Raw genomic sequence first — 12,356 nt, 5'->3', positions numbered from 1 at the left:
ATAAATTGTAAGATAACTTATATCCTGCTTATTCACTGTCAGATAGTGGGGTATTAATTGCATCACACTCATTATAAAAGCACACTACTGAATGAAAATGCTTTGTGCATGGATGATACACAGTTGTGTGGCTAAACACACCCATCCGTGCTTCGCAGATAAGATACAATAACAGTCCCTGCCTCTCGTACGTTGCAAGCCATCTTGTCAGTTCGTAAGTGTATTAAATGTTCTGTCCAATCAGCAATTTTATGAGCGAACGGAAGTTCAGGTGATTTTAGAATGAAAATCGTCCATTTTTTTTTTTTTAGATGAAGTTTAATATTTGAGACACTATACTTCAGTGAGTCCCGGTATTATTTTCTTAAAAGATGAGTAGCTTACTTCTTCTGAATCATAAATATGATTTTCACTTCCAAAACTCATTGCACTTCCCGTGCGGTAGTTCCTCCACAATTTATTTAATGGCGCTTTCAACTTCAGTGGTTATTCAACATTGAAATATAACGTGGATTAGTAATGGCCGCCAAATTTTACCTGCGGCCCTTTGCCTGGGACAAATTTCTCTTCCTCTACGACTTGGGATCACAGCTTTACTTCTATTTTATTTATTTTATTTTATTGGGTTATTTTACGACGTTGTGTCAACATCTCAGGTTATTTAGCGTCTGAATGAAATGAAGGTGATAATGCTGGTGAAATGAGTCCGGGGTCCAGCACCGAAAGTTACCCAGCATTTGCTCGTATTGGGTTGAGGGAAAACCCCGGAAAAAGCCTCAACCAGATAACTTGCTCCAACCGGGATTCGAACCCGGGCCACCTGGTTTCACGGCCAGACGCGCTGACCGTTACTCCACAGGCTTTACTTCTGTCAGAAAATATAATTTATAGATTTTTACAAAATGAGAATTTATAGATTGTCACAAAATGAGAATTTGTAGATTTTCACAAAATGAGAATTTATAGATTTTCACAAGAGATTTATTAAAATAATGTTTCTCAACCAGTGGGCCGCAAATGTTTTGAAAATTCCAGATTGATTTCATATCTTTAGCTGTTGCGGACGTTGTTTCATACTTCGCTGATTCATACAATATAGTGGAACTCCACAAATAGAAACAGCAATGGTCCGTGTGCGAGACGAGGTACGAACGCTGTCTTTCTACGGAGTACTGCGGACATTGGTAAACATAAGGGCTGTACAATGTTTTTTATGGCGTGTGGACCGAAATATAAAAATAATTAACGTATATAATTTTAAATAATATATTGTAGTATATCCAAAATATATAACAAAACAAATCCGTGATTAAGTATAATACATACGTGATACATCTGAAACATAAAACAAACTTCTGGAGGGAAAACTCTCTAAATGTATCTACATACGGGGCTTTCATTTAAAAACTTCCCACTCTAAATAACTAGTTAATTAATTGAATTCAATTTAAACCAAAAAAAAAAAACACGTAAATTTAGATATCAAGGGGGAAGTCTTAAACAAGGCTTAATTGCATTTTAGATTTCACCTCCCACCCCCAGCCACTCCCACTTTGAAATTTCAAATGGCACCCCTATATTTTTAGACTTAAATATGAAAGAGCATTCAATTGTTTATACACCACATTAATTTCTTTTCGCACATTTTCTTTTCTGTCGTCGCCTGGCAACCTGCATTTCTGTTATTGTTGATTAGAGCCGAAGAGAATAAAGCTACAAAAATTTATTGAGCATTTCTTGTAATAGTTGTGTTTGTGTATTAATAGTACATTATGCAGCGAGCCTATAATGATAGTAATTAAGAAGCTAGTATGGATGTTTATGAAACAAGGGCAGGCAGGTTTCATAATTTTCATACGAGCTTCTTAATTACCATTATAGGCGAGTTTCATACGGCTTTTTATGCTCGACCATATTTCTAACTTGAAATTATTCAGATTTTTACATTTTATTTGTATCTGACAAGATCGGAAATGACCTTGTTCTAGGTCGTGAATTGTGAGATGTGCGCAGACGCGAAAGTATTGATTTTTTTCCGAGGAACAATAATGTCATTGACCTTGATGCAATCCCGTTAAACTTTGTATAACCTTGATTATTGAATTCGACATTGAAAAACGAGATGACAAATTGAATTTAATTGAATATTATTTAAAATTAAAGCTAATTATTATAGTAACAGAACATAAAGCTTCTGCGACAGTATTGGATTTCCAGCCTCCGTGACTTTTCGCTAATTCTCTTTCGATTGCATATCCGAGAATAATCGATACTTGCGGTTTTATAACGGTACAAAGCTGACTTGTCATTGGCTGAACACCTGTAAGCTGAGTTGTCATTGGCTGAAAACACCTGTACTTTAATGAGTAGGTGTACTTTAATGACATGCATTAAAGGACTGCTACCAGGTGTATAATTACTACATTTCGGCATGGTCGAGCATAAATTATTTTAAAATGGTGTATACCCTTCAAGAGAGAACATAAATCATCCCTATTGATTAAATTTAGGAAATACACAAAATAAGCTGTGTTTTCATCCTACAATCAACTGATAAGAACAAAGCTTCTTATAATCACTACAGAATGCCTCGTAATTAGATGAATTTTGTTTTATCCTATGCACTGTTCTGATCGAAATGTCAAATTCTTGAGGGATGGCTCTGGTTGATTCACTTTTTTAACCGTTCCAATATTTGTAACTTCTGCTTCAACATAAGTACGTACACATTTTTTGTTCCCTGCCATGCTGCCAACGTGTACGAGTATCTGCACACTATGCACTGGTTCAACTGGTTAGCCCTGTGCAGCGCGGGACAGGATGCGTTGACTTAACCTTGTATCGTGAAGTATACGAGAGTGAGCGTCTATTTGTGGAGTGTCTATTTGTGGAGTGCCACTGTAATTACTTCTTTGAATTCATACTGCTCACATAGAACTATTTTACAATCTTGTTAGCAGCGACGATCTTACGATCCAGTCTGTAATGCTGCTAAAATTAAGAAGGTGGCAGATCCCAACATGATACCGATACACTGTTTTGCCCATAATCAACATCTGACGTCCAAAAAGTTGTCTCCCGACTTCAATCCAGTTCTTTCACAGACTGTCAACTACATTAAAACATTGTTTTGAATAACGACTATTGGCAGTAATCTGTCATGAAATTGGAGATGAGCATCAACACCTGCTATATCAGTCAGAAGTTAGATGATTATCCCGAGAAAAAGTCTTACAGAGATTATATAACATCAGGAAGGAAGTTTCTTTTTGAACAGTATGCATTCTGAATTGGTTAAACATTTTTCATAATTTGGAGTGGATAGCTAAACTTACTTATTTAATTAATTTGTCAAGATAAATAAGTTACTTAAAGATTAGTTTTTGGTCATATAGAATATATCTGTTATGGTAGCAATGATTATTTAGAGAAGAAAAATTCGCTCCGGCGCCGAGGATCGAACTCGGAGAGAGAAATTCGCTCCGGCGCCGGGTATCGAACTTATGGATTGAACTTAGGCGTAGCTCGGTGGTTAGAGCACTTGGTACGTAGAACTGACCAGGTTTCGATTCCCGGCGCCAGAGTGAATTTTTCTCCTCCAAATAATCATAAATGAGTTAGTTAAATGTGTGACTTCAAGGAAGACGACAACAATATTTATTGCCAGAACGAGGTAGAAGGATTCAAGAAGATTAAAATATTGTAAAATATAACTGCATAGGGAAACTTAAAGAATGTTTGTTTTGTTTTATTTAACGACGCTCGCAACTGCAGAGGTTATATCAGTGTCGCCGGATGTGCCGGAATTTTGTCCCACAGGAGTTCTTTTACATGCCAGTAAATCTACTGACATGAGCCTGTCGCATTTAAGCACACTTAAATGCCATCGACCTGGCCCGGGATCGAACCCGCAACCTCGGGCATAGAAGGTCAGCGCTATATCAACTTGCCAACCAGGTCGACAAAAACTTCAAGATGTTTGAAAGCATCCCTGATTTCATTTATGGAGAATACTGATTTTGGCATGAAGTCAGTCTCTGAAACTATTAAAGACCATCTCAAGACTCTTACGAAAGCTTTCAGAGCATATTCCCCAGAAAATGAGAAATCAAGGAAAGATAACATGTGAACTTAATGTCTATTTAATGTTACTACTCTTTGGCTTGTCATGTGACAAAGAATTCGAAACCATCTCTTCATGATACTGAGCATTTCCGAATTTTGCATCACAGAGGTCAAAGCAGAATAGTCGAAGCTTCATGAAAAAGCTATTAAATTACTTATTCCCTTTTCGACCACCTCTGTCTAAAACTACTTTTGGAGTAATGATTCTACTAAAAACCAAGCAAAGAAACAGGCTCGAATTGAAGAAATGTTTACGTCGAATTATCTCAAAACTTGAGCCCATGTTGGAAAATCTAATTAAGAATAAATAGCAGCAAAATGCTCACTAGCAAGACTAATTTAATATGTCACTGTTACTAAAGAAAATCATTTCAGGAAGTGTATAATTACAGATATTGAATTTTTAAATTTAAAGTTTTTATTGTTTGCTTTTAATGTGAGATAATAATTTACCATAAGGTATAATAACTCTCTTAAGAAAAGGGTTGCTCAAAGGACGCAGAATAGGCCTACTATGAATACAAAAACAATACTTCCAATACACAACATAATATAAAATGGTAACTACAACAGTAAAGCTAATGTACTCGTACGTTGTACAAATTTCCTATGGGACAAAAGCCTACTTAGCCACTGGTACACTTGGTGGACAGGAGGTTAATGTATTTTGGTGGGCCGTCAAGGTTTCAAAGTTGAGAAACATTGGATTAAAATATACATTTTCAGTATACATACGTGGTAACAGGTGGGTTCTGGGTAACCTGGCGCACGGGAAGTTCAGGTGAATTTGGAAGAAAAAATCTTCGAATTTATAGGTGAAGTTTAATATTTAAGGCGTTATACGTCAACAGCCACGGTAGGATTTTCACTGGACCAAAAATGCAATACAGTCACCTGAACTTTTAGTGCGCTAGTTTCTTCTTTTCGGTATAACAAACTTCTTTTCTTTCTCCAGTTAGTACACCCGAAAATACATTCGAGGAATTTAAAGCTGTTACAAAAATTTTCAAATCCAACCCATATAAAAATATGTTCCTCCATTCATTGTTTTGAGTCGCTTAAGAAACTTCTTGCCCCAGCAACTAAAACTTGCCCTACTACAAACCCTAATAATGCCGCACTTCGATTATTAAGTGACGTAAGTTCTGAACTGTCAGTCAAGTTACAGAGAGTTCAGAATATGTGCGTCAGATACGTGTGCAACATCCGGCGATATGATAAATTGATCACATATCACCGTTCTTCGCAAGTCCTTCGTGGCTTCGACTCAAAGAACGAAGAACTTTACACTGTTTGTCTTTCCTGTTTCAAATTCTGCACACCTCAACACCAAATTACCTTTCGTCTCGTTTCTCTTATCTAACCACGACGTAAATAGCAGATCACTTACCTGTGGCATACCTCTTCATAGAACATATTGTTTTTCATCATCTTTTACTGCAGTGGTTCCCAACCTTTTTTGACTGACGACACATTTTACTGAACGCCCACGATATCGCGACATACGTATTTGTTTTTAATAATAATAATAATAATAATAATAATAATAATAATAATAATAATAATAATAATAATAATAATAACAACAACAACCAGTGCTTTCTTCTGGAGAAAAATGTGGTGTATCTCTTTATAGAATATTTTATAGCGAACGGGGAGATGATTACTGTTCATTGCACGGAAATTTTGTTATTTTCAACCTCCTTTCCGTCCAACTAAGACTTTCAAGCCGTTCCAGCGCGTTCCGCCAGAACAAAAGCACTGATAAAAACTTCTATGTAGTGTCGGATATCCAGTGTTGTAGATAGGTCGATGTTAACACGCAATCGAAAATTCTAAAAATAAAAATAAAAAAAAAAGCAGCAACTTGAGTGGCATTAGAAAAAAGCAAAGGTACCTGTGTGTCAAACATCTAGTATACCGGATGTTCAATAAAAGATTTTTATTATCGCACGAAAATTATCTTCAAGATGCAACAATCTGTCCCCCCCCCCCCCGCTGTTTTCATAGTAGAAAAATGCTGTTTCACACAAGTATAAATTTGAAAACGGCAGTTCAAAATAAATTTTTAGTTTATTTGGCACCATGGACTGATTTGACAAAACATTTCAGCGTATAAAACACTCGGGATTTTGTTCATAGTCATCTCCACGCCACGTAAAACCATATTGCATGTATTCATCACTATATTTACGAAACGCAGTATGGTTTTAGTGAACTCTGAAGGGAATTTTCGCTCACATTGTTTGAATTAACACTGTTGTCATATAACCCAGACTTTGATTCAGACTGTCTTTTCCGAATTAAAAATTTGTCCATGATAAACTCTAAATAAAGCACTTTTGATAAAATAGTCGCACTATCACCCGCTTACACGTAGCCTACGTATATACTGAAACTGACCAATATATTCTGATGATTCTAAATTTTGTTTTTTACTAAGTAGGACTGTTTTTTTTTTTTTTTTTTTTTTTTTACTAAGTGGGAAGAGTAAACAAATTACAAAGCACTGTTGCAGGTGTTCGATTTCATTCGAATTATCGCTAGGCAGAAAAATTAAATCTCTTCATCTCTTCTTCCCCGAGGTTTATATTTCCAAAAATTATATAGAAGAGAGATTGGAAGACCAGCCAAAAGATAGATGGACCAATTTCAGTAGCTGCTACAGGAATCAATTTCCTAATCCATGAAGGATGATGATGATGATGATGATGATGATGATGATGATGATGATGAGAAAAATTAAACTGAGCATTGTTGCAGATGTTCACGTTTCATTGGTAAAGTCTGTCTCAAAATAAAATTTACCATATCAAAGGCTTCGTTGTAAATAAAAAAATGCGTTCTAAAGAGACTTTCTGGATAACATAAAATTTATTTTTCAATTCCAAAATTCCGCGACACACTCCAAGGGGCTGCGCGACACAGTGGTTGGGAACCCCTGTTTTACAGTATCCACCTCGCGACAATGGCATTCCTTGTCACGAAGTATTAGGGGCTGCAAGACAAACATTTTTAAAAATAGCTTAAAGGATAACCTTCTTAACACTTGACTCTAATTATACTGACTTAGCGGTCATTAACTATATGGTAACTTCTTTCTTTGGACATGCATCCTGATAGCGCTGTATTATCAAAATTATCTCTGAATTACCTCTTCCCATTATCTAACATTATTTTAAATATATTAACATTCTATGTATTTTAATTTAATTCTGCTACACAGTTTTATTTCATTGTTTAATTAATAGTTCATAGTATTCTATTGTTTAATTCGTAAGTAACTCTTGTATACACGTAACTTTTATCTAAATCAAATTGTTGTAAGTTCATACATATGTACGCATACGTTTTGCTGGTTGAGTGGAAGAGAAGGCTTTACGCCTTACGGCCTTAACTCTGCCAGCTAAATCAAATTATTATTATATTATTATATAAATTAATTTAAAGTAGCCTATTAGTGCAAGAAACAGATGTCACAAGCTTTCTCAATATGTATAAATTTTAAAATCGTAAATAGGTGGCTGTTTTAAATAATCTTGGAGAAACTAGCGCACAGGTAATTCCGGTGATTTTGGAAGAGAAAATAGTGAAAATTTAAGAGATTTTTGGTTTTGTTAAGATGGAGTTGAATATTTAAGGATTTTATAGCGATATATATATATATATATATATATATATATATATATATATATATAAAACAGAATTGTTGGAAAATGTAGTAAATTACGTTTAAAATGAGAGGTGAGTCGTAATGGAGGTGAATATGTGGTGGTTTCTAGTGAAAAAAGAAACGTAGGACTATAAAACATACGACACGAGTTAGGCTATGTGAAATAAGCATAATTTTTATTAATGGAATAAGCACTAACAAATAGTAAAACAGAACAAGTAATAATGAAACAAGCACACAGTTTACGTAATGTGACTTCGTTCCTATATCGACCATTACAACAGCCTGTACTGAAAACGTCACTAAACAAAAAATCACCAGACTTTCCCAGCACTAGAAAATCCCCGAACTCAATCGCTGTCATCCGAATTTTCTAGTAGACCACCGGGAGAGTGGGCCTTGACGTCTTCTAAGCTAAGCTAAGCTAACCTAACCTAACCTAACCTAAGCTAAGCTAAGCTAACCTAACCTAACGTAAGCTTCTAGTAAATCTTTACAATAGCGTTATCAAAGAAAGACGGATAGCAATAAAGGGAACATTCTCAGATAATTTTGAGTACATGCAATGCATAGCAAAAGCCTGAACTAACCTAACCTGTAACTGATTCGTATATGCAAGACATACCAAAAGCCTAAACTAGCTTAACCTAACATGAAACAGATTCGTTTATGTAAAGCACAAATAATAAAAGCCTAAACTAGCCTAACCTATCACAGATTACCTCATCTCTCCTCTGGCCACCACTTTTACAGCAACTTTCGACCCTTACTTTCGGTGTGAAATTGGCGTCGGCACTCAATTTTTTATATGACTCGACTAGAGATTAAGAATGTAAATACATTTTGTATCTTTACGTGGTAACGTAATAGTAGACTACAGAAATATCGAAAGTTAACCAAACCTAATCTAGCCAAAACTAACCTAACCTAATCTAACTTGAGACAGAAAATTAACGTAACAAAGTCTAGTGTATACTAGCGTGAAACTTTCGTAATGTCAGCTAAGTTATGTTGGTAATACTGAAGAAATAGCTAGAAAACAATTTAAGGTGTATTGGCGGAGTACGAAGAGAACTACCTCTGCGCTCGTTTACCCATAATTTTCAGCAACTAATGATTTCTTACTGAAATATATAAGAAAATTAAACCTTAAGATGTAATATAAATGACCTGTAATTAAAATACTTTATACATATTTTATTATCGTAAAATTAGTCTTTTACGCAAAACAAATTCATAGTAAATTACGTAAAAATTGAATATGGTTTATTTATCGACGCTTGCAACTGCAGAGGTTATATCAGCGTCGCCGGTGTGCCGGAATTTTGTCCCGCAGGAGTTCTTTTACATGCCTGTAAATCTACTGACATGAGCCTGTCGCATTTAAGCACAATTAAATGCCATCGACCTGGGCCGGAATCGAACCCGCAACCTCGAACACAGAAGGTCAGCGCTATGTATTTAAAAATAGACATAAGGACTTTACTAATAGACGGTAATATATTATACACACTGTTTAAAGGGTGTAATTGATATTTTGTTATTTGAAGTGTTGTATCAGTGAAGAAGTGTGTTGTGTCAGTGAAGTGTGAAGTGTTTTGTGTCAGTGAAGTATGCTGTATAGCTGAAGTGTGTTTCTGTCAGTGAAGTTTCATATAGTGGCAGTGCAAAGTATTTGATCAGTGAAATGTTTTTGAAGTGTTAGTGAAATCAGGATAGAATCAGTGAAATGTATCAGTGCAGTGAGTGGGTTGTTGGCGCAATGAGTGTAGTGCTGAAAGGTATTTGTGCAGGTATGAACATATACTCGTGGGTTTTATTTCGAACTTAGGGTTAAGATAAAAATTAGATTTACTTTTATTTTAAATGATCGTACTTACTTACTGGCTTTTAAGGAACCCGGAGGTTCATTGCCGCCCTCACATAAGCCCGCCATTGGTCCCTATCCTGAGCAAGATTAATCCAGTCTCTATCATCGTATCCCACCTTCCTCAAATCCATTTTAATATTAGCTTCCCATCTACGTCTCGGCCTCCCCAAAGGCCTTTTTCCCTCCGGCCTCCCAACTAACACTCTATATGCATTTCTGAATTCGCCCATACGTCATACATGCCCTGCCCATCTCAAACGTCTGGATTTAATGTTCCTAATTATGTCAGGTGAAGAATACAATGCGTGCAGTTCTGTGTTGTGTAACTTTCTCCAGTCTCCTGTAACTTCATCCCTGTTAGCCTCAAATATTTTCCTAAGCACCTTATTCTCAAATACCCCTAACCTATGTTCCTCTTTCAAGGTGAGAGTCCAAGTTTCACAGCCATACAGAACAACCGGTAATATAACTGTTTTATAAATTCTAAATTTCAAATTTTTTTGACAGCAGACTGGATGATAAAAGCTTCTCAACCGAATAATAACACGCATTTCCCATATTTATTCTGTGTTTAATTTCCTCCCGGGTATCATTTATATTTGTTACTGTTGCTCCCAGATATTTTAATTTTTCCTCCTCTTCAAAAGATAAATTTCCAATTTTTATATTTCCATTTCGTACAATATTCTCGTCACGAGACATAATCATACTGTATCTTTATCTTTTCGGGATTTACTTCCAAACCTATCCCTTTACTTGCTTCAAGTAAAATTCCCGTGTTTTCCCTAATCGTTTGTGGATTTTCTCCTAATATATTCACGTCATCCGCATAGACAAGCAGCTGATGTAACCCGTTCAATTCCAAACCCTCTCTGTTATCCTGGACTTTCCTAATGGCATACTCTAGAGCAAAGTTAAAAAGTAAAGGCGATAGACAATGCATCTCCTTGATTTAGCCCACAGTGAATTGGAAACGCATCTGACAGAAATTGACCTATACGGACTCTGCTGTACGTTTCACTGAGACACTTTTTAATTAATCGAACGTGCTTCATTTAATTTAGAATTCTTCCTGTTGTTATTATTATTATTATTATTATTAATTTATTATTAATTGTATTTTTTATTAATTGTGTTTATTATTAATTGTTATTATTGAGTGAAATTAGTTACCACTACCACCGGGTATATACCCATTTGTAGTGAATAAATATATATACACACCGACTACGCTACCGAGGCCGACTAAATTACGTAAAAAATAACGAATAAATTACGATATCAACCCCGAAAACCTTATACCTTCTTCATACACTTGCCGTATAACACGGGGGAGGGGGGGGTCATTTAGTGCAGTATTCTCACCTCGTCTCGTCACTCCTCGACCTCCGTCATGGCGGCGCTCCGCATCTCAGACCTCGCCGTGTCGCTTTTTGTTGTCCGAGTCAAACTGCGCTGAACGCCTGCGTCGCCTTTCAATGGCACTATAACTCGTGAAACTACACAGGACGATTTCTTAAGCTCAAGCGAGCGGGTTTATAGACTCCACCACGACTCCACAGCAATGACGTCTCTCGTTGCTAGGAAGCCATCTTGTTTTCAAAACAACTCGTTGCTAAGGAGAGCACTTTCCTTATTGTCCTCCGTCTCTGTTTCGCTCGTAGATGTGTGAGGCGTGTGAGCCATTCTGCATCAGGACAGAATGAAACGGAACAGAACAGGAAAATTCATGATCACAACACGACGAGCTAGGGCGAATTAAATGTCAGAACCTGACCTTGAAGCAGCTTGAAGCATTAAAGCAGAACAGTAGATTGTGTGTTTACCATGTTTGTTTACGAACGAATTGTTTCCTTCGCGGTAGCGACTAACGTGACCATTTCGAAGGTACAAGTATAAGCCTATGGCTCAAGTGCTAGCGCGCTGGTCTTCCATTCAGATGCCCGGGTTCGATCCCCGGATGGTCGTGATGATGGTATCTGTGGTGGACAAAGAAGACGTTGCAGAGGGGTTTTCTCAGGATACGCCTGTTTTCCTCCATTTCACCAATAGTCTGTAACTCTCCCTCATTTCATCCGTCATCTGAAGTAGTAAAAATAAGTCTTGGGGATAGTAAAGTTTTCCGATTCTGATGTAGGAAGAGTTTGGGCCCCGGTCCCAGGGGATTATGAAGCTACTCGTACGAGGATTGCCTCTGACTGAGGTTCTGGCTGATATGCAGTATTGCCAACACATAAATTGTACATCTTGATTACACAACTTTTAACACTGTATTACTTCGGAATATGTATGATAAGACTTTCTTGTGTTAAATTTTAACGTACCTTGTTAACATGTTTCGACCTATTTACGGGTCATCTTCAGAACTGGTCGTTGTTCGTCTTGGCTCCTCTTGTTTCCTGTGAGCGTGCGTTCGTAATGTAGAGTCAAAGAGTGTATGTGTTTTGAAATTGAGTTGTGTGTTGAGAATATCGTTGGGGTGTGTTTTCGTGTGTCTGTATATTTCATATTGTTCTAGTGTGTTGAGTTTCTGGCTTTTTGGTTGGATGTGCAGTATTTCCATGTCTGTGTTGATGTCTCTGTAGGTGTGGTTGGCATTTGTGATGTATTCTGCATATGTGGAGGTGTTTTGTAATTATGGCTGTGATGTTTGTAACATGTTTGAAATGATCTGCCTGTCTGTCCTAT

At 36.6% G+C, this 12,356-nt stretch overlaps 1 protein-coding gene across 5 annotated transcripts in view; it reads right to left on the bottom strand.

Moving 5' to 3' along the window:
* The window catches only part of LOC138698253 (general transcription factor II-I repeat domain-containing protein 2A-like), a 109,033-nt gene that overhangs the window by 64,941 nt on the left and 31,736 nt on the right, over positions 1-12,356 (bottom strand). The window contains exon 1 of one of the 5 annotated variants that reach the window (XR_011331795.1): positions 11,034-11,301. The exons of 3 other annotated variants lie outside the window; for them this stretch is intronic. The gene's annotated coding sequence lies outside the window, so the exon portion shown is untranslated. Of the gene's footprint in view, positions 1-11,033; positions 11,304-12,356 lie in introns of those variants that run through there. One more of the 5 variants, XM_069824046.1, reaches the window with a different exon arrangement.

This window comes from Periplaneta americana, chromosome 4 (assembly GCF_040183065.1).
Source record: "Periplaneta americana isolate PAMFEO1 chromosome 4, P.americana_PAMFEO1_priV1, whole genome shotgun sequence".
NCBI lineage: Eukaryota > Metazoa > Arthropoda > Insecta > Blattodea > Blattidae > Periplaneta > Periplaneta americana.
This window is presented reverse-complemented; position numbering and strand designations above follow the sequence as displayed.